Genomic DNA, 22,196 nt, shown 5'->3' on the forward strand with positions numbered 1-22,196 from the left:
CATACTTGCGAGAAGTGATCTAGGGTTTTTCCTAAGAATCTCTCGCTAAAAAGAAACTCGAAATCCTAGGACCGACAATGTCGGCCTAATGCAATCAAGAACGGATTGTTATATCTAATCATGATATCGTGATTAGAAGACACCATTGACGGGTAGAATAGTCCCATAGTTTGATGCGACACTTGTGCAACAAGTTGCAGAGTCGCATGATCTTGTGATTTGATCACAAGGAAATGGCCAATTCCTCGAAATGAGATTGACAAATTCTTACGCAAGTTATCTCGTAAGAGGATGAATAATCATCCTGCTATAGTACCTTTCTTGGCTAAAGTGACCAAGATATGGGGATTAGATTTTTGCTTGGAAGCAAAGGACCATTCAGTAAATTGAAATAACATATTCACTGCTAATAGCACTTAAGGTTTTGGTTAAGTTGGGTTAATAGGGTACAGCCCTAACCCAAGGATACAAGCGTTAACAGTCAAACTCTTGGGGATCTTGCCAAGTCGCAATTGATCCCGAATCGACTGCTGGATACATTCAGAAAGAAGGATTCACTCCTTAGCAGTTGGCCATAAATAACGACCAATGGAAATGATTGTGCTTGTAACAGTTTTAAGAGCACTGTTTTGCTTTGTTTGCTCAAAGAATTACAGGATGAAAAGATATCTAATGCTTCAGGTTGAAGGCCTGAAGGGAGAGGCAGCTTTAGTTACCCCCGACTGCTTGTCTGACCCTAACCAAGGGGGTTGTTAACCGCATCGGGAAGGTGGACCGAACCCACCACGAGAGGTCTCTCCATTGAGCGCTACTTGGAGCAGGAGGATGCTTGGGTGCCAGAGGGGGCTCTGGCTGTAAATCCCTCGCCTTCCAGGCCCTGCACAAGAGGCCAACGTGACTCGGGATTGGATCTCGAGGCCCGCATACTAGTCTATGGGCGAAATCTTGGATTAGTAATCCCTATGGATTGCTGGATAGCCTTCGGACAGATTATGGATAAGCCTATGAGCTGGATTTTATGTATTCCAAAGATAAATATGATAACCTGTTGAAAAGGAACTTGTTTGACATTGCTTTTCTATGTCAAGTGCTATGATTACGTGAAAGAATCAGTGCCTAATGGGCTAATTAAGGAAGCTGATTGATACATGTCCAACTAAATGTGTTAGGTAATTAAATAACTAAACAACCTGAGGAAAGTACAGAGGATGTGGCCATGGGTCCGTCCTACGGATGGGTGGTCTCGGTTGGCCGGGAACTTTTCTTAATCATGATGGACAGCAAGAAGATCGTTCAAAGTACACGAACAGCAAGAGCGTTGACCTAGAGTCTAAGTTATAAATGATCCCGATTTACGTTGTTTTAGGGAAACAGAATGGGACTATGCCTTATGGTAGAGAGGTTGAGCTTCGCATCCCTCTCATTTTCCATTCTCCTTGAACCAAGTGCAGCGTGAATCCGCTATGGTTGTACTGTACTATGCTTTGCAGTGCCTTGTGGGCTAGCTTCCTCTCCTCTTCTAAGTCTACGATGATGGCATCTGTTGTCCTGTCGCAGTGTTCATACCGGGCGTACGCATCGTAGCTACTAAGCAGCTCTGCTAAATCACCTCTGAGAAGACTCCTAAGTCGATTTTCTTGTTCGGCCTGCAGTCTAGGTTTTCTTTTGCCATCGTCGTGTTCTCGTGCTCCACCAAGCTATCGATCAGGTTGAGTAAGTTTGTGAAATCCACCTCTTTGGTGCCGCTTACTTGGTCCTACTCCGTGTGTCGATGGTCTGTTTATGTCTTTGGGTCTTCTCCTATTGGTGGGTTCCTTGAGTTGTTTATCTGAGTGAGTTCCTTGACTTATTAAATACAATCCTCAATTTATCTCCTCTGAGTGTGTGTGTTTCTTCCCATGCACTTGTGCTCAATCAGGCTTTTAGTTTTCCTTAAGTGTACTTCAAGTGCGAAAATTCAAGGTGAGTGTGGCAAACAATATCTAAGCGTCTTACGCACTCTCGCCTCGTTTTGGGCTTAATAGGCTTGTCGATCAGTTCTCTGGCCGTCTTGACAAGGTTACAGGTTTTCCTACTACGTTGCCTTGCTCGTTCTTGGTTCGGTCAAGGTTTATGGCTCAGCGGGCTGTCACTCTAGGTCTTGTGACAACCTACGCCAGCTGGTAAGCGGCTACACCTTACAATTTTGCCTATTTCTTGTGCCAGAATCGAGTTCTGAGTGTCAGGAGGACTTGCGACAGGTCGTCGGCTGGGTCTCGTCAAATTTCTAGAAAATTTGGAAAAGTCTACACTTGATCCAACTTGTCCGAATTGTAGGGGCCGAGTGGGTGACTCGAACCGGCCGAGGCATACGGGCTGAGGGCCGAAAGGACGACTCGAATAGGGTGGACTGAGACGGACTGAGGTGCTGACTCGGATGGGCCGCAAAAGGTCCACTCAGACGGGGTCATTCGGATGGGCTGAGGGAGTCTACTCGGACAGGCCGAGGCACACGAACCAAGGGCCGAATCACATTTGTCCGAGGCCTGAGTTTTGCACGGGACGAGGGCCAAATTGGGTCGCTCGGCGAGGGGGATGGTTAGCCAAGGGTTGAGTTTGTAAATGGGGCCGAGTGATGTCACTCAAAAGAGCCGAGTAGGGTTTTGGGCAAGACAAAGGGCTGAGGGCCGATTCTGGGACTGGGCCTAGAAACCAACCACTTGGATGGGTCGAGTTGTGCGCGACGAGGCAACACCGAGGCGATTTTGATCGAAACTAACGATTTAGCTAATCGTTTCACACACAACCTTCCAGATAACAACTAGGGTGCAAGGCGAAGTGATTGATATACCTAAGGCGATCGGTAGGCTCTCCAACGCAAGATCAAATCGATTCTCCGTGGGCTCTCTCCCTCTCTCTCTCTCTCTCTCTCTGCAAGGGTTGCAAATGAGCTCTCCCTTGGCTGCTCGTCTCTCTTCTAATCCAGATTGTCCTCGCCAATGATTGTGACTGATTTGCGGGCTCGCCACATTTTGGGCTTAATAGGCTTGTTTATCAGTTCTCCGGCCGTCTTGACAAGGTTACAGGTTTTCCTACTACGTTGCCTTGCTCGTTCTTGCTTCGGTCAAGGTTTATGGCTCAGCGGGTTGTCTCTAGGACTCTAGGTCTTGTGACAACCTACGCAAGCTGGTAAGCGGCTACGCCTTACGATTTTGCCTATTCCTTGTGCCAGAATCGAGTTCTGAGCATCAGGAGGACTTGCGACAGGTCGTGCGGCTTGGTCTGGTCAAATTTCTAGAAAATTTGGAAAAGTCTACACTTGATCCAACTCGTTCGAATTGTAGGGGCCGAGTGGGTGACTCGAACCGGCCGAGGCGCACGGGCTGAGGGCCGAATGGACGACTCGAATAGGGTGGACTCAGACGGACTGAGGTGCTGACTCAGATGGGCCGCAAAAGGTCCACTCGGACGGGGTCATTCGGATGGGCCGAGGGAGTCTACTCGGACAGGCCGAGGCACATCCGAATGACCGCTCGAACGGGCCGAGTTGTGCGTGACGAGGCAACGGCGAGGCGATTTTGATCGAAACTAACGATTTAGCTAATCGTTTCACACACAACCTTCCAGATAACAACTAGTGTGCAAGGCAAAGTGATTGATATACCTAAGGCGATCAGTAGGATCTCCAATGCAAGATCAAATCATTTCTCCGTGGGCTCTCTTCCTCTCTCTCTCTCTCTCTCACTGCAAGGGTTGCAAATGAGCTCTCCCTTGGCTGCTCGTCTCTCTTCCAGTCTAGATTGTCTTGGCCAATGATTGTGATTGATTTGCGGGCCTACAGCATCAAGACTTGGCCTAAGCGGTACTGCTTGTGGTGCGGTCGCATCCCCCCCGAATTTGGTCGACGGGGTGAGACTAGCGTGCTTATGCTAGAGAGATCATCGATCTCGTCCTCGAGGATGGGCTCAGCGTCCTTCAGGTGCTCTTGGGCCTCTTTCACCCATTCCTTCACTTTCTATATGGCCTCTAGTTGACGCTTCGAATGCGGAGTATTCCCCTACCTTAGCACTTTTCTTTTTGGCGGTCTTAGGGGCTGAAGTTTTTGCCTCTGCATCAGTGACCTTCTTTCCAGCAGGCAGAGTAGTAGCACTCTCAGTTTTCAGTGCAACCTTACCTTCAGGCCTCTTCTTTCTCCGCCTATGGCTCTTCTTCCCTATCGATGCTGCATCGAGGTTGCTAGGCCCTGGCAGTGATATGCCGACCTGCTTCATTTGGGCACGAGTCATGACCCACAATGCGATAGCTGTAGCCTCCCCATCAAGGTTCTTGACACCAAATAGCCCTAATGGGACAGATGGCACGTTGGCTGACCTCAAAGATGGTTTTCACTTTGGGCAGTCGACGAAGAGATGAGTGATCCCGCACTCAACGCACCTTAGGTCAGCTTTGTCTCTGTTCTGTTGCTTCCTCTCAGGGCAGCGTGATGAGGCATGCCCTGGGTGACCACAAGTCCAAAAGATGATTAGATCCTGCATCTGCTCTCCTAGGCCTCTACCTCGTCCTCTTCCTAATGCCATCACTGGTACTGGTTTATAGTTTATAAGGATTACGTTGCCCTCGTCGTCGTGCGAGACGTAAGGGTATACATAAGTCTCTTCCTCATTCGGCTCTTCCACCTAGTGGACTGGAGCACCACTTGGTGGATGGGTTACGTAGGGACCAGGTAGTCTAGGTATGCCTATAGGGTTTATGTCCATCCTAGGAACAATCGGCTTAATATCCTTAGGCATAGGAAGGGCCAATGGGGCTCCCCTTCCGAAGAATGGTTGTGGCCTCTTGGCTAGGTAGGGTTGGCCGTATGGTTGCAAGTACAGAAGTTTTCTTGGTAATCTACAATGCGCGACGTCGTGACCAAACCTACCGCAATTAGCGCAAGGTCTTGACACTCGGCTGGCAAGTGGTTTCCGCCATAGTACATGCATTGGAAGTGTGGGCACACTCGTCGTCTCAACATGTCTTGCAGCTTGTCTATCTCTATCTTTACATCAGCCAAGTCCTGGTTTGTCTGGGTGGCTTTCCCCTTATCTTGCGTGGTTGGGCCTGATCGTTCGCTAGAGGTTGAAGCTCTCTCTGAGCTCCGCGAGTTAGTTTCTTCTGAGTTTAAACTCCTGGAGCTTCTCTCTTTCAGCTGGTCATAAACTCTAATGGCTTCCTCAAAAACCCTAGCTAGCACGTCTCACTGCAAGCTTGAGTTACTTGCCAAAGCCTTATACAACTCCTCATTTTGAATTCCCCTGATGAATACATTTGACACTGCTCTTTCAGTTGGTCGTTCACCCGTAGGGATTCTCTTGAAGAGACTCCTCACGTGGGTCACATAATTGCGAATGTCCTCCTTCTCCTTCTGCTTGACATTCATCAATCGCACTAGCAGATTGTTAGAGTATCCAGGCTCGGCAAATCTCTTGATGAAGAGATTCTTGAGACCGTTGACGTTGGTTGGCTCTGCAGCATCTAAACTCGTATACCAAATCCTACCCTTGTCACCTAAGCAGAGGCGGAACGCTTGAGAGTGCTGAGTCAGGTCGGTGAGGCTGTTGGCTTCACAGACTTGCTCGAATTGCTCTATGAAACTATATAGATTGTCGTGGGACTGGTACTTGTCAAGCTGCTTTGCAACGATTGGGATTTGGGACTCGCTCTTGGAGCCTTGGTTTGCTCCTAATCCTACTTGCACTGATGTCGCTAGTGTTGCGGCACTTTGCTCTACTACTGTGTTGTCTAGCAGTCGCTTCATGAGAAGCTCGCTTAGCATTAAGTCTCCTTACAAGGCTCTCTCGTGATCTCTACCGGCTAGGTTCAACACCTGTTGTACCTCGTGCAATTCTGTGCTTTGCCTTTGGCTCCTAGCCTGCTGGTCTCTGTTGTACTCTACTGTGCTTTGCAGTGCCTTATGGGCTAGCTTCCTCTCCTCTTCTATGTTTACGATGATGGCATATGTTGTCCTATCGCGGTGTTCATACCGGGTGTATGCATTGTAGCTACTAAGCAGGGAAGACTCCTAAGTCCAGTTTCTCGTTCAACCTGTGGTCTAGGTTTTCTTCTGCCAACGTCGTGTTCTCGTGCTCCACCAAGCTATCGATTAACTTGAGTAAGTTTGTGAAATCCACCTCTTTGGTGCCGCTTACTTGGTCCTACTCCGTGTGTCGATAGTCTGTCTATGTCTTTGGGTCTTCTCTGATTGGTGGGTTCCTTGAGTTGTTTATCTGAGTGAGTTCCTTGACTTATTAAATACAATCCTCAATTTATCTCCTCTGAGTGTGTGTGTTTCTTCCCATGCACTTGTGCTCAATCAGGCTTTTAGTTTTCCTTAAGGGTACTTCAAGTGCGAAAATTCAAGGTGAGTGTGGCAAATAATATCTAAGCGTCTTATGCACTCTCGCTTCGTTTTGGGCTTAATAGGCTTGTCGATCAATTCTCTGGCCGTCTTGACGAGGTTACAGGTTTTCCTAGTACATTGCCTTCCTCATTCTTGGTCCGGTCAAGGTTTATGGCTCAGCGGGTTGTCTCTAGGACCCTAGGTCTCGTGACAACCTACGCAAGCTGCTAAGCGGCTACGCCTTACGATTTTGCCTATTCCTTGGTCCAGAATCGAGTTCTGAGCGTCAGGAGGACTTGCGACAAGTTGTGCGGCTGAGCTATAGCTGGGTCTGATCATATTTCTAGAAAATTTGGAAAAGTCTACACTTGATCCAACTTGTCCGAATTGTAGGGGCCGAGTGGGTGACTCGAACCGGCCGAGGCGCACGAGTTGAGGGCCGAATGGACGACTCGAATAGGGTGGACTCAGACAGACTGAGGTGATGACTCGGATGGGCCGCAAAAGGTCCACTCAGACAAGGTCATTCGGATGGGCCGAGGGAGTCTACTCGGACAAGCCGAGGCACACGAGCCCAGGGCCGAATCACATTTGTCCGAGGGCTGAGTTTTGCATGGGACGAGGGCCAAATTGGGTCGCTCGGCGAGCGGGATGGTTGGCCAAGGGTTGAGTTTGTAAATGGGGCTGAGTGATGTCACTCGAAAGAGCCGAGTAGGGTTTTGGGCCGAGTCGGCCAAAAGACAAAGGGCTGAGGGCCGATTCTGGGACTGGGCCCAGAAACCAACCGCTTGGACGGGCCGAGTTGTGCGCGACGAGGCAACGCCGAGGTGATTTTGATCGAAACTAACGATTTAGCTAATCGTTTCACACACAACCTTCCAGATCACAACTAGGGTGCAAGGGGAAGTGATTGATATACCTAAAGTGATCGGTAGGCTCTCCAACGCAAGATCGAATCGATTCTCCGTGGGCTCTCTCTCTCTCTTTCTCTCTCTCTCTCTCTCTCTCTCTCTCTCTCTCTCTCTCTCTCTCTCTCTCTCACTGAAGGGTTGCAAATGAGCTCTCCCTTGGCCTCTTGGCTCTTAAACCACTTCCCAGGTAAGGTTTGAACACTCCCAATCACTCACTTACTAACATTAAACATCCCAAGCAACCTTTTTGCCATTTTTTGCATGATTTGTGCCCTGTTTTGCCCTATTTTGCAACGGTAGACCCTACCCTTTTTCGATTCGATTTCCTAATCCTGAGCTACACTAAATGCAACAAGAATCTAAAGCAAAAAATTGAAATGATTTCTCCTTCTTTTCGAATAATCAAATAAACAAAATAACCCAAAATACTTACTTGCTTCGAAGATTAAAAAAACCCAACTTCCTACCTATCTCAAGCTCCAGCTCAGGGATGAATCCCTTACTTCGATGCTCGATATGAGGCACGCAAGTGCTTAAGCTTGAATCTGTTAGTCCTGACAGTGGAACCAAAATGTAGAGAGAGCTCACGCTCAACCGCCAAGATCCATGGACTGCTTATTGTTTCAAGCGTTTTAAGCGAGCTCTAATGGCTATCTCTCACCTAGCCGACGCACCGTCGATCCTACGAGCGTAGTGAGCTTACCTTAATGCCGAAATGAGTTGCCTCCTCTCTCGTACACGCTGGTAGCTCCACGATCCTAGATGCTAGCTCAAGCATCCTCAAGCCTCCTCCATCTCCAAGCTCCATCCACCATAGCCGCGTGCGCGAGAAAAGAGAAGAGAAGAGGAGGTGGTGAAGAGCTTCACCCTCTTGATCCCTCACTCCCACACACTCACTCCCTCACACTCTCACACTCCCTCTCTCAAGAGCACACACAAGCAAGGAGAAGAGAAAAAGAGAAGAAGAAGAGAACTCTTGTTAGCCACACACCAAAGAATGAGCTCTCATTCACTTTTTGAACTTTATATACAAAACCCTAAATTCCCATGGGCGCCCATCCCTTTTTACACGACTGGCCATTGTGGCAAGGTCCCTTTTTCTAATTCCCTCTTCTTGCTTCATGGCCTCAACCTATACCCGTCTATTCTTTTACAAATGGCACAAGAGGGAGCCTAGCGCTCTTTTACAAGAGTTTTTAGAGCTTTTTGATGCGCCTTCCATTTAAAATTGTGCTTTTTGCCCTAGCTTAGCTTTAGAGGTCGCCTGCATGTCTTTGCTCTTTTTCCATCTTTTTTCCACTTTTTCCTTCATTTCTCTGCCATCTTTCTCCACCATCTCGACTTGGGGTTAACAGAGGTTAAGACCATTGCTTATCAATTAGTTTCCATTGGAGCTGAAGTAGAGGATGAAGTCTTGGTTGCAATTACTGTGAATGGTCTTGGACCCAAATATAAATTGTTTGATACATCTACAACAATGCGGCAGGAGATGTGTGATTTCAATGAGTTGGTGTCATTGCTTATTCATGAAGAGGTCGAGCTTGGATTAGCTATTGGCTTAAGTAGCTCAAAGGGTAGAGATGCAATCTTCTATTCAAATCAAAGAGGCCATGGTAGCCATAGTAGAGGGTCCTCTGGTGGTCGAGGGACTAACCATAATGCATATTAGAATGTGAATAATTAGCATGTGCAGAATACTAGAGGTGGTGGATACTTCCAAGCAAGGGGGAGATTCAACTCCAGAGGCAGGGATTCATCGCAATCTGAAAATATGAATGAGTAGTATGAGAAGGACAAGGACTATCACTACTATAAAAAATACGGGCATATTGCTAAGAATTGTTGGAAGAAACAAGCAAATCAAAAAACTAGAAACAAGGGTTTAAGTTGTCTAGAGGTGCAGGTACAAGTGCACATAAGAGCATATATATACACATGTGCACATGCCAATGTCAATGTCAATGTGTGCCAGTGTCAATGAAAGCGTGCCTAAGTGCATAAAGTGTATGCGAGTGCACTCAAGTGTACACAAGTGCACAAAAATGTGCTAGGTGAGTTTGGATGCAAGGTTTACAAATAGCAGTGGGTGAGTGTGTGGGCACATATACACAAGGGTACACAAGTGCACATATGCATGTGACAGTGACAATGCAATTGCCAATGCTAGTGCACATGTGCACTACACTAGTACATGCTACTGCACGTACACACACAAGTACACACTAGTGCGATGCAAGGTGTGAACAAGGTTGGTATCGACATTGGTATTGAGAGGAAAGAGAATCTTACAAGCACACGTAGGTGTGGCATGGTTTTGTGTACTTGTCCCTACACTCGAGGGTGGTAGAGCACAGTGGGCATACAAGGGGATCTGCATGAATTTATCCTAGAGCAATGACTACACTAAGTTGTGTATGTATTATGCAAGCGATTATGCAAGGCTATGTGTGTGCACAGTGCACATAGGTGTAGTGCACTAGAGGCTACAAGGTCAGGGCTTAGTGCATAGTAGGATACTAGGAGCAACTATGGAATATAGGTGATGGTGTGCTAGTGCATTTGGGTGATAGGTTGTGTGTGCAAGTGCACATGCACTAGTGCAATGCATTAGGATGAAGCTAGTGTGCTATGATGTGCAAGTTGCTAATAATGGGTGAGTATTGAGTGCCAATGGGTGGGTTTAGTATATGCATAGAGATCTAGGGCACATAAGTTCACACAATTGCACATGCGTGTGCTAGTGCGTGTGCACTCAAGTGCAAACTAGTGCACTAGGGTGTCTACAAGTGAACAAGGGTGTGTAGTTGGATGAATCAAGTGTACGGACAAGGCCTCATCATCTTCCCTTACTTCACCTTGACCATCCCTTGTGAATAAGGTGGGTGCTAGGGTTGTGAAGGAAGAAAGGGGGGGCTCTTCGTGTGTGCATATTAGGGTCAGCTAGAATGTAGCGACTCTATAGTGAGTGTCCTAGAGTATGTGTGTAGTGCAAGGTGGGAGTCTAGCTGCACAAGGATGTAGAAAACTTCACAGGGTGTGTCAATGCAAGTGACTATGCATTAGAGTGCACAAAGATGCACATAAGTGCACGCAGGTGCACAAGAGTGCACATGGATACACACAAGTGCACACAAATATGCTAGGGTGCAAGGTCTATTTGTTGATTTACTTATGAGTGGTGGGACAACACACAAGCACTGTGAGGTGCTCATTCCTTGCTCCTTCAGCCCGTAAGGTGCCCTTTGAGAATGTATGGGCACCAAAATAAATAGAGAAAAGGAACAAGGCATTGGTCAAGAGCTCAATCCATCATGAATGCCTAGTATCATGTGCATGCATGGTAGTGTGCGGTCATGGGCATGCAAGATTTAAGTGCTTACATTGCAATACTATTGCACAACCATATGAGTGCACATAGTACATATGTCAACGGCATTATTAGTGCATGTGCATGTGTGTGCACATGCATGTGCCACTGTGTGTGACAATGATAGTGCTAGTGCACACATATGCCAATGCACAAGGTTGAGATAGTGCACAATGGGTTGTACTTATGCAATGCACACGTGCAAAAAGAGAAAAAATACAAACTCACAGTGAATTAAAAGGTGAAGGAAACCAACACTTTGACTTCAATTAATTTAGTACATGTGGAAAACTACATTGAGTTTCACCCCCTCCCTCTCTTTATCTATTTAATGCTCACTCCCCTCCCCCCAACTTCAATGTTATTAGACAATCCCTATTGAATTTTTGGAAAAGGAAATGACATTAATTCTTACCTTTCGCAAAAGGAGTGGTGAGATGGTTGCTTGCCTTGCTTCCTCCAGTGGCTCTTCCCTCCCTCTTGATAGTTCTTTTACTTAAATATGCCAATGGTGATGATCTCCTCTCAACTTGGTTGTACTATGATGCAATTGACCTTGCCTTGTTCTCTCCTCTAGTGTGGTGGAGAGAAGAGTTGGGGGAAAGGGAGAGGGGTGGAGAGGATATGGAGAGAGAGAGAGAGAGACAGAGAGAGAGAGAGATGGTAATGGGGGTCAAAATAAGGTGTGGTGAAGGAGGGGATGTGATTTGTTATTATAAAGGTTATGATGGGAAGAGGGTAGACTTAGCATGTGTGGCAAGGTAATACAACACGTGGTGTAGTAGGTGGTGATTGAGGCAACTAGTGGATAGTGATGGTGACTCCACAAGGGCTCCCTAAGTAATTTCCATGGCTGCACATGGTGGGTATTGTCCAAGGTGGAGATCATGAGGGTGCATGTGTGCCAATGGGGATGATGATGGGGATGGAGTAGTTAGAGTCAATGAAGTAAGAGATGGCAAATGTGACACATTTGAGGATGATGGAGGAGATGATGAAGAGGGAGGTGGATGGGTGATGGTTTGATCAATGGGGTGATTCAACCAATTGGAGGGAGATAAGGGAGTGACAACAATGTTACAGGGACCAAGGTTTGATGACTAACGATGGGCATGAAGAGAGTGACAATAGGTGGTATGGTGGTTGTTGATAAGCGGTAGCTCTGACATTGTGAGCAGTTATGGTAGCATTCAAGGGATTGATACGATAGGTGCCACGACAAAACTAGATTGATGGCAAGACATGACAACTAATATAGAATACTCCAATGACGAGTGGAAGACTTCATGAGCTCCAACACTGCTTGAGGTGGCTTCACAAGGCAAGCTCGTCATTGTTTAAGGTGGTTGAGGCAGCTACATGATGGTAGACCAGTCACCATTCAAGGTGGCTACAAGCTCAGCACTCCAAGGGAGCTCTAGGCAATGGGGCGAGTCAAGGTGGTGGTATGAGTATCTACAACAATGTCAAGTTTAGCATGTGGAGGATAGCTTAACCCTAGGCCTCCCTCTAATTCAAACATGATGTTTTGCTTCTTTTTTTTAAAGCTAACGTTAAGCCCTTGTTGTTGTGCTAGAAAAAGCTCATAACACCACTATATGTTTCTTCTTCAAAGTGCACGTGTATCTTCTTATCCCTTCTTATCAATTCAATTTTCCTTATCTCCTCGTATTCACGACACAACTCAAGTCATAATATCTATTTCACACGATAGTAAACATTTTCTTTCTACATGCTCTCTCTCTTTTCATTCATATTAAATGGACCTCCCAAAATGTAAGGGTGACTCATGTGTTGTGGAACCTAATATATTTTTAATATATTTTCTTCCTTACTTTTTATTTGCAATCAAACATTCATACATTTCCATCTTTCCCTTCTAATGTTTTCATTATAGGTGATTATGGTCCATTCTACGTCTTATCAATTTGTTATGGATCACACAAACAAAACCGTTTCATCCAAGAGAAAAATCAATTCCTAACCAGTCCCCTAGATTTTGAACATAACATGTATGTATCACATCCTTATTTGTAGTATAATGCATGTTAGTAACTTCATGATCAAAGTGTCCTAAGGTCCTAGAAACAACACCAAAATGTTGTGCTTCACAAGCTCAATGATGGGACTTTGTACACCCTTTTATTCATTCAAGAGGTTGAACCACAAAGCACAGTGGCTATCTCTCACCTACCCTCTCATATGTATTACCCATACCAAGATTCGCTTGTAGTGGGCTTGCATGGCATTTCTTCAAGCATGAAGGATGCTCTTGCAAAGATCCAATGGTCCTTTAATTCTCAACCCTCTATAACATTGGCATGTATAGAAGAAGCATGAGCATAGGCATGAGAGAGCACTTAAGAGAAAGGAGGCCTCACCCACATGATTTTAACTGACATCTCGTAATCCCTATAACGGTAGATATATTCAAGAAAAAGTTGGACTATGCCTTCTCCAGTAACTGTCTTATGTAGGATGGGGATAAAATGTGCCATCTTGATAAATCTCTCAATCGCCATATGAACTGAATCAAACCTCTTTGAGCAAGGTAGATTTGTGAGTCCATTGATACTAATGACCAAGGGTAATTAGGAATAGGCAAGGAGTGGAGCAACCCATGAGGTTGATGACAAGGGATTTTTTTCTCTCTTGCACATATTATAGGTGCATACAAAATTATTTGACTAATTTCCACATTTGAGGACCCCAATAGTCTAGGAAGATGACCTCTAATGTTTGATTGACCAAAATGGCTTGCAATTGAAGTTCATACCTTGTCTAAAGTATATGTAATTGAAGCGATCCAAATGATATATATAGTAGCCCTTGATAATAGAGCATGCCTTTGACTTCCTAGAAGCCTTCAACACTTGTACAACCTTTTTAAAATTATTGCTTCTTGATATTACAAGCAAAGTTATCCTTGGGAAGTTCTTTCTTGACTTATAGAAGGAAGGTCTAATTGTTTAGATCTTTGCCTCATATTGTGCAAAGTTGGAATTGTTCTAGTTCCAAGAGAATAGAATCTTCTTGTTCATGAATGGCATCTCCTTTTTTAGGCGCAAGATAGGAGTGTCAAGACAATGCATTTGGTTTCTCTTATTGATTTTTAGGTATTGTAGAGCTTCATACTTGTCAAGAATTGTGTTGGGAGGAGACTTGCTTGAGTTACTGCACCAAACACACACCTTACACACAAGAGGAAGTTCGCTCACAAGAACACAAGAAGAGAGATGGAGGCCAAAATATTTTCTTGCTAGTTTCTTCTTCTTCTTCCACACACAATACAATATACACAAAGTATAGATAAGATACAACATAAAGAAAAGTGTCCTACTAAGTCAAACAATGCATAACTAACTATACTAGTCAACTAACGCTATAACTAAATCAAGTGTAGATAGGTGCAACAAACTAAATATAATAAGTGATAAGTTAGTGTCCATGTAAGGATCATGACGACCATTGATTTGCTAAGTGTAGACATGCGGACCCATCTAGCTAGGTAGTCCATCATCAATGTCCACACGTGTTGAGCTTGCCATCTCAACAATACTTGTAGCTTCTTATTAAGGACAATCATAATCAATATTCCCAGGTTCTTCATAATATAAATGCAATCCAAGAGCACGTCATTGTTTCTTCTCTTGAGTTGATAATGGCTTTGATTGAGCTAAATCAATATACATATGCTTGACATCTGTTTCTTATTTTTCTTAAGAGGACACTATTTTCATGGCATCTAGACTTAACGAAGCCCCATGGTGCTTCTTTTGACATCCCTCAAACACCTAATTACAATGCTTAAGAAATGAAGTCACTTAAAATATGTACCTTTGGTATTGTCAACAAAAGGTCTTTCACATCATCATTCAGTCCCCAATAGAATTGGCTAATAAATAATTCTCATGCCAATTCAAATAGAATTGGCTAATAAATAATTCTCATGCCAATTCAAATCATAAGTGAAATGTCAAAATTATGATGCATTGGTCTAGATTCTTAATGTAGACTTCTTATTCTGGTCTCAACAACTCTAGCTCTATCAGTGTCTCCAAAGGTAGCTAAGAATAATCAAAAAAACTGTTTGAAATCATAAAGTAGAGGAGATTCATTCTCAAGTAATTGCAAACCAAGAGAGTGTTGTACCTAAAAGGAGTGTGCCAATAAGTCCCACTTGAGAAGAATCTTCAAGATAGCACTTAGGTTGTATGTGGATGAGCAACCACACCTACTGTGCAAAAAGCCTGTGAACTTTGATCTAATCCCATCAAACTTTGTAGGTAGGCTAGCCTATGTTCTTCTTCTATAGTTAATAGGTATGCTACAAGACTTCAAACATCTATGTTGATGTAGACTTGTCTCTCAGAGTTCTTAGAGTTGATTTTGAAGGTCATGGATGGCTTACCCCAAAGCTTGGGGTTTCTTTTCTTGTAATGCCACGTTACTCTTATGAAGGTCTTGAATTTTTTCTTAAATATCTTGCAGGATGGTGATGACACTTTTCATCATTACAACCATCACATCAAGGCATGATCAAAGTATGGAGTCTTTCCAAATTGTTATAAGGATGAGGAGAGCTTGGCAATGACAGGGATTGTCAACTCACATCTCACAAAGAATTAACTTGAAGGAAAAGAACAAGAAGAACTTGATTATTTAATGCAAGATAAGGGGACAAGACTAACATAACGGTGTTTACAACATTGAGGCTAGATCGTCAATACAAAACAAATTCTTGATATAAGACTTGATAATATATAAAATAAGATAAGACAAGACAACTTGAATCGGAACTAAAGAGGACTTACCTCTCAAGAGCCTTACAATTGGTGTTGGCAAGATTGAAGGGCTTATATCTCCTAGGACCCCTATGTAATGAGTTCTTTGTCCAAAGGTTCAATGGCTTGTCTATGACTTTCTTTTTGGTAAAGTGGGCTATGCCTATATGATGATGCCACAATAGGTGCCTAATGTAGAGAAGAAACAATGGGAAGGAGTAATTCTATTTCATAATCTAAATCTCCTTTAAAACTTGGCATTTCTAGTGGATAATCTTAAGCAAAGCAATGTTTATAAGCATCCAAGAAGAGATTTTGTAAATGGATGAGAGGATAAGATGCATGTTTCTCAACTATAATGCATGTAGGCTTTCCTTTATTTTCTAAGTGGATGCTTAGCTTGTGCATGAGTGATTAATGGAAACATTGCAAGCTTTGAATTACTTTGTAAAGTTATAGACTGAACCTGAAATTCAAAAGCAATTGTGTGAGTATGATATTCAATATCAGGATTGTATTGATGACGGAAAGGCATGCCCAAAACACTATCAGAAGACTATAAATGAGCTATTAAGAAATCACGATCTTCCTTATATAAACCCATAGTTATTTCCTATGCTTCTATTTTCTGTGTACCATTATATGATATTTCTTGAAAAGCAAATTTAACTTATGTAAGATGGCTTTCTAACTGCAATCGTTTAGCCAACTTTTTGAAAAGTAAATCTTGTGATCTACAATCATTATGTAGAAGGCTAACATCGAAATCATCGATTAAACCTTTCATATGAAGCAAATGGTGTAAGGATACAAAATTACTTTTGATACTCTTTTTCTCTCCTTTGGCTACCTCATGTTTTAAGGAATCCATTGTCCAATCAAAAGTGCAGTTTGGTACCTCCTCTATGTTGTGAAGCTCCATTATAGTAGCCTTCTAGGTAGGCATTTGTACACAAAAAGTAACATGTGCATGACCTAGCCCTTCTATAGCAATAGCAAACAACATGGAGTTGCCTCCGTTGGGCTACAGTTTGGAATTCCTTCTCCACATCATGAGCATAAGAAATAGCTTTATGGAGTACGGCGGTTGAAGGGTATTCAAGTTTGCTTAAATTCTTGGTTAGTAACCATCTTCATATTTTCTTTGGAGCATATCCTCAATAATCTTCCCACATGCGCAAAATAAGTAGGTGCTACTAGAATGTTTCAGTGTATGTGGCTATGCTATCCCCATCTTGTCACAGGAGATTTGCCCAACTACGCTTGGCTTGTAAATGGAGTTGTGTTGGTAGGAATGATTTAGTAGCACACTTATTTTTATACTTTTCAGTGCTTTTTTGGTCATCAAATTGTTGTAAATTGGAATGACTTATGACTAGTTCTTTTCTCCTTTTGTGCTCACTACACATCGAAGACACTACGAAAGATGCATGCGATGTGATCATCTTTATCTTGGAATTTTTGGGTCCATTGTTGTTCACACTCCTAAAAGACGTATGTAGCTTCTGCTAAATTGTGTTGAAGCGATTCCACCTAATCCACTAAAGATTAATTTTGGGTGGTGGAGAGTAATCATCATTGTCGTTGGACTGTATGGCTTTGAATTTTGGAATACAAAATTTGCTAGAAAACCTTCCGCAAATTCTACAAATTTGTGCAACAACAACGAACTAACAAAAGTTGGGATGCAAACCTGCAATGTCGAAGAAGAATATCACTTTGCGTATAGACAGGTGCTACTTGTGTATAAACGGTTACTTGTCCTTTAAAAAGGAAATTTGAAGCAAAAGTTACAGTTTTAACCTTAAAGCTTGAAATAGTGATTATGATAATGATCCTTACTGCCCATAGGTTGATTAAGGTGTGTGAAAGATGTGCTAAATATCAAAGAGGAGAAAAAAAGATGAGATACTTGCTACCTTAAAAATAGGTACTATAATTAATGTCATCAACCTATAGATTAATACGTGGGAGTGAAAGGAAAGTTGGTGAAGTGATAGGAGAGTTTGTGTGAACTAATTATGAGAGTGAGGTTAAGTTAGCTTTCCTACTCTATCATGTATCCCTACGCTAAGCCCCTCATAACATTTGAAGGAGAAGAGAGCTTATACTACAGACGCTTGGCCTTGGGAAGAGAGATGGCAGGCCGCGGAGAGAGAGAGAGAGAGAGAGAGAGAGAGAGAGAGAGGGAGAGAGTTGGTTTTAACCGATGAATAGTAACTTTATTGAATGGTAAAAAGGAACGTGCTTGATGACGATGGTGATGTTGTTGAAGACATCTCGAGCATAAAGAGGAACCGTGGCTAAAGGAGAGGGTTCAACAAGTCACACCCCTGCTCTGATATCGATGCTGTTGAAATTGAACCATAAACCACAACTCGATAACTTAATTGCAAACTATTGAGATTGCACACAAGAGAAGAATAGAGAGAAATGTGAAAACTGAAGCGTGATACAAGTTGGATGCAATGTCCCCCCATGAACTGAGAGGGCTCTCCTTAGTATATATATTTATATGTATAAATATTATTGATCTTATGCGCAAAGTAGGATATTACATCCATACTTTGTGCTCTTTTCATGAACGACTGTCTTGTTTTCCTAACATATATATATAATGTGTCTAAAATCATAGGCAACAACTTTGGAGCTCAATTCAATAATAGCGCCCACCCCTCAGGACTAAAAAACATGAGGGGAACTGTTGTACGTTGGATATGAGCGATTTTGAACAGAAATACAGGTCGTCACGCAGATTGGTGGGCCATGTGTCCCGTACCCCACAGGGGGCATTATTGCTTCCTTTAAAATATAGGCCACACACGGGAGTTTATCTTTCCGCCTCCCCCTTCTAGCGCTAGCCTTTACCCCTAGGCTACATGGTCAGCTGTGCTAAGGCACATGTTTTGTGAGTTGATATTCACAACAGCAACTGAGTTTTCTTTTCTTTCTTCTTGTAGAAAGCCCTCGGGCTTTTACAACCCTCTTCGTGGCAACTAAGGCCCGCCATGCTCCAAGATGAGAACACGTAATGGTGAGGTGGGCTCTCCCTTCACAAGGCCCTTCCTCCGGGCTCCGTACTTCTCCTAAAGTCAATGGCTAAAGGATGCCAACCTCGGTGAAGCCATGACCGGTTTGGAACCGTGTGAAGAGATGGCTAAACCTCAACGAATCCATCACCACGAAGAAGAGACGGCCCGCCCTTCTCGGAGACCATGCACGTTAGTACGAGTTAACTCTTTGAGAGCAGTGACTCTCAAGCATATCTAGCTACACAGGAACAGTGCCGTTCTCAACCCGGGCAGGCGGTCCTCGCGAGGGGATGATATCCATGGCCTCCTCACATCTCAACTTCTAGCAATTTTAGAGAAGGTAGAGAAAAGTCATTGGATCCTCAAATTGTTTTGCTGCGTTGTATGGCCTAGTAGGCCATGATGTATACAGTAATGCTGTATATTCTCTTAGAGGGTGGGACTAGAGAAGCCTGTGAATTTTGAGGGGTTACATGTCCTTCTACTTTTTTCCGTTCTCAGACATGGGCCCGAGTGCCGTCCTGCAGCTGTTGGGAGCGCCTACCCTCCAGAAAGGAACCTTTGCACAAGCTCCTTCTTGCGTTACGAGGAGAAAAGCCGGGTTCTCGACATTTGCGGCGCGGGCAGCAGGAAGAAGGTCGAAAACAAAAACATATTCGGATCCGGCCCGACGCAGCGACGAAAGGCGAAAAAAATTTGGACCATTTCTCGATTTGTGCGTGTCATCCTTGCGCAGGGGCCATGCTAATCTTCTCTGTATCGTTCCAATTTTATCAGATGTCTCCGAAGAGACGAAACAAGAGCACCTCTCGCTTGGCGCCCAGATAGACGCAAACACTGAAGCTGAGCGTGCATGTGGGGCAGAACGCAGCACACGTGGCACGCTGCTGCAAGTGAAGCGGGTGCGGCTTTTGGCTCGTGCCTACGTTCCTGGACGCACAAGAACTTGATGGAGCTCCCGCTCCCGCGTGCGCTTCTAGCTTTGTGCAGCGTTAGGACTTGAGAAGGAATGGAAGAAGGGAGTCATCGGCTTGGTGGCAACCTAGACAGCCCCGTCTGGACATACATGCGCCTCAAGGAAAGCCGCATGATAGGAGAGCTAATAGGGATCTCGAATGAATGTACTCGTCTCACTCTCACAAAGTGGTGCTACCAGGGCTTCCCAAGCCTTCCATTTGCACCGCCTCAGGCTATGCATCTCTCTCTCTCTCTCTCTCTCTCATGTTTGTGCTTGTTCCCTCAACACCTCAGCCTCAAGGATTTGTTTCTCGAAATGGAGTCTTGTGAAGACCTACGGAGGAGGAGGAGGAGGAGGAGGAAGTACTCACTTACCACCGTACCGTATGGCACTATGTATTGCCTGGGCATGCAGACTCATAAGAAGGCATCACCATTTCACTCTATGAGTTTTCCACCTTGGTCAATGCTTGCTTGCTGGACCTGCACACAACTTTCCTGTGGCGTCGGCACACATCACACCGGTGTCCACATTCTAGGGATAAAGAGCTTTTCAAGTTCAACAAAATGTGGGTTACCTTATAGATTCGCAGTGCTAGAAGTTTTGAAGTTCTTTGTCCGAGGCGTAATGCATAGGTAAATAGGGGTTGGGTTCTTTTATACTACTTTGATGCTTTCTTATCAAAAGAGGCAGGCAACCTTTCTTTTTCATGGATATAAAATGTGCATTTTTATGGTACATCCAATAAGTTTAAAAAGGGGGTTATATCTCTCTTATAAGTATTGTAAATAGGGGATTCTCTAAAACTATTGACATGTCTCCGTTATAAAGTGCGACTCTCTCTCAGGAGATAATGCAAGCCAATGTTAGACTCTAGACCATTAATACATTAATGATCCATGGATTTTTTCTCACCACAAAATTGAGCTTTGATGATTGTGCATTTCATGATTTACGGAACCATAACATGGTCGAGAACTATCTTTCATTACACTTTTTTGCTACTTTATTATTTATTAATAACATTTTAGTATTGAAAGTTCTAGCAGAAAAGCATCCAATGTTATATATCTTCATCTAATTTTCTACACTCTAAGATAGAACTTTTACCACATATTCTATAAGGTAAATTTATACGTAGCTCCTTAAAGTCATCCTTAGTGTATGTGAGTGAGTGGCGAGATAGAAAGGGATGAAGAGGGAGTCCAAGAAAATGGATGCAAATAAGGATAAACTCGAGATTTTTGAGTACGAATTGCTCGCAAACATAGAAATAGCACTACAAGCACCTCGCACTACCCCCCGATGCCTACAATGTAAGTTGAATCGAACCACAACAGAGATGAGGGAAAGGCCCCCCAAGAATATGCCTTGCCACTGCAAATTCGATTGACTTTGTAGCATATTCTCACAATGGCACAACATGCCATAATGTTTTTTGCTTCAATCCCTAACTCTATCCATAGCTGAAGCAATGAAGATTCAACCAGATTAGCACCCTCGTACAAGAGACCACTAGAGGACATCTCAACTGCATCCATGCCCCTTCCAAACATATAAAAAAATCTCATGATATCATTACAAATTGTTTGTCGAGCTTGCTAATTAGACTATCAAAGGTAAAGAGGCTGCCTAGGTTCCTCAGCCTATGTGCCAAAGGAAATACAACATGAATTAACAGCTAGAAAAGCTTTGTGGGATGAAATGGATCAACAAATTTTGTACGCCTATTCTTCACTAAAGGAACAAAGTGCAAAACTAGAAGAATATCTCACTGCCCTACATGAACAACAAGAAGAGCATGAAAGTGCTAGGGAAGAAACAAAGGACGAATGTAAAAGGACATTGTGGGAGCTCTAGCTACTCAAGGATAGCCACCTTAAGTAGTAAAATCTCAATGTATCCTTGATAGCATAAGTATTTGTGCTTAAGTCCTAGAAAAGCGAGTTCAATGTCAATCCAATGAAGGCCATGAGGTCAACCATTGGTCCCTGGCTATAGCCCTAGGACACCATGAGACGACCAGTAGAGATTGAAATGCTTCTTGGTGAATAAAAAAGTTGATACAAATGTGGCTCCCATGGAGTAAGAAACCTTAAGAAGGCTAGTTTTAGCTACCCACTAGGCCAAAACCGCTCCAATGACCAAACCCCATACCACAAAATTTGGCCGCTCCACGTCTTCCACGCCACCTCTCTATCATCCACAATTATGTTGCCTCTTCACCTTGGCCACTCAATACATCCACCTTGTGGGTCTCCCACTCCCACGCAACACCAAGCATGATCCAAATGTGCTCAACAAAAAAATATCAAAACATCAAGGCTAAAGTGCTCCCAACCACCCTCTCCTTGACATTTCAAAGTTTAAAATAGTACTTCCCTTGAAAAAGGTAGATGGATTCATCTCAATCAATAGCCTAATATATAAGGATTTTTAATCATGATAACTAGGCGCAGTGATCTTTTGCCAATTGCACTCTCATAGAGTTTTGTAGTGCACAACCCAATGGTGCCGAGAAATTTTCAAAAGGAATCATATACTATATGTTGCCGATTGTATCACATCTACTAAAGGTTGCTTTGATCCCACCTATTGCGCTTACCCCCATCATTTTAGGCCTTCTTATGACTCTTCTTGAGTTTTCTTTCCATTTTCAAAAATAACCAACATTATTAATGTAGGTGTCCCCTACCTCTTCCAATGTGTGTCAATCTTATCCCGTCTTTTAAAAGCTTCATAGATCTCTTCACTAACGACCTTGATTGTGAGTTTATAGCCACCAC

General features: G+C 43.7%; 1 non-coding gene across 1 annotated transcript; it reads right to left on the minus strand.

Moving 5' to 3' along the window:
* Positions 1-19,142: 19,142 nt before the first annotated feature.
* On the minus strand, positions 19,143-19,245 carry LOC148010371 (U6 spliceosomal RNA). The gene has a single exon (XR_015689629.1). It is a non-coding gene; the product is annotated as a U6 spliceosomal RNA (small nuclear RNA).
* Between the last annotated feature and the right edge of the window lie 2,951 nt (positions 19,246-22,196).

The sequence above is a fragment of the Lygodium microphyllum genome, chromosome 29, assembly GCF_053477565.2.
Source record: "Lygodium microphyllum isolate KBCC chromosome 29, Lygodium_microphyllum_v1.1.10, whole genome shotgun sequence".
NCBI lineage: Eukaryota > Viridiplantae > Streptophyta > Polypodiopsida > Schizaeales > Lygodiaceae > Lygodium > Lygodium microphyllum.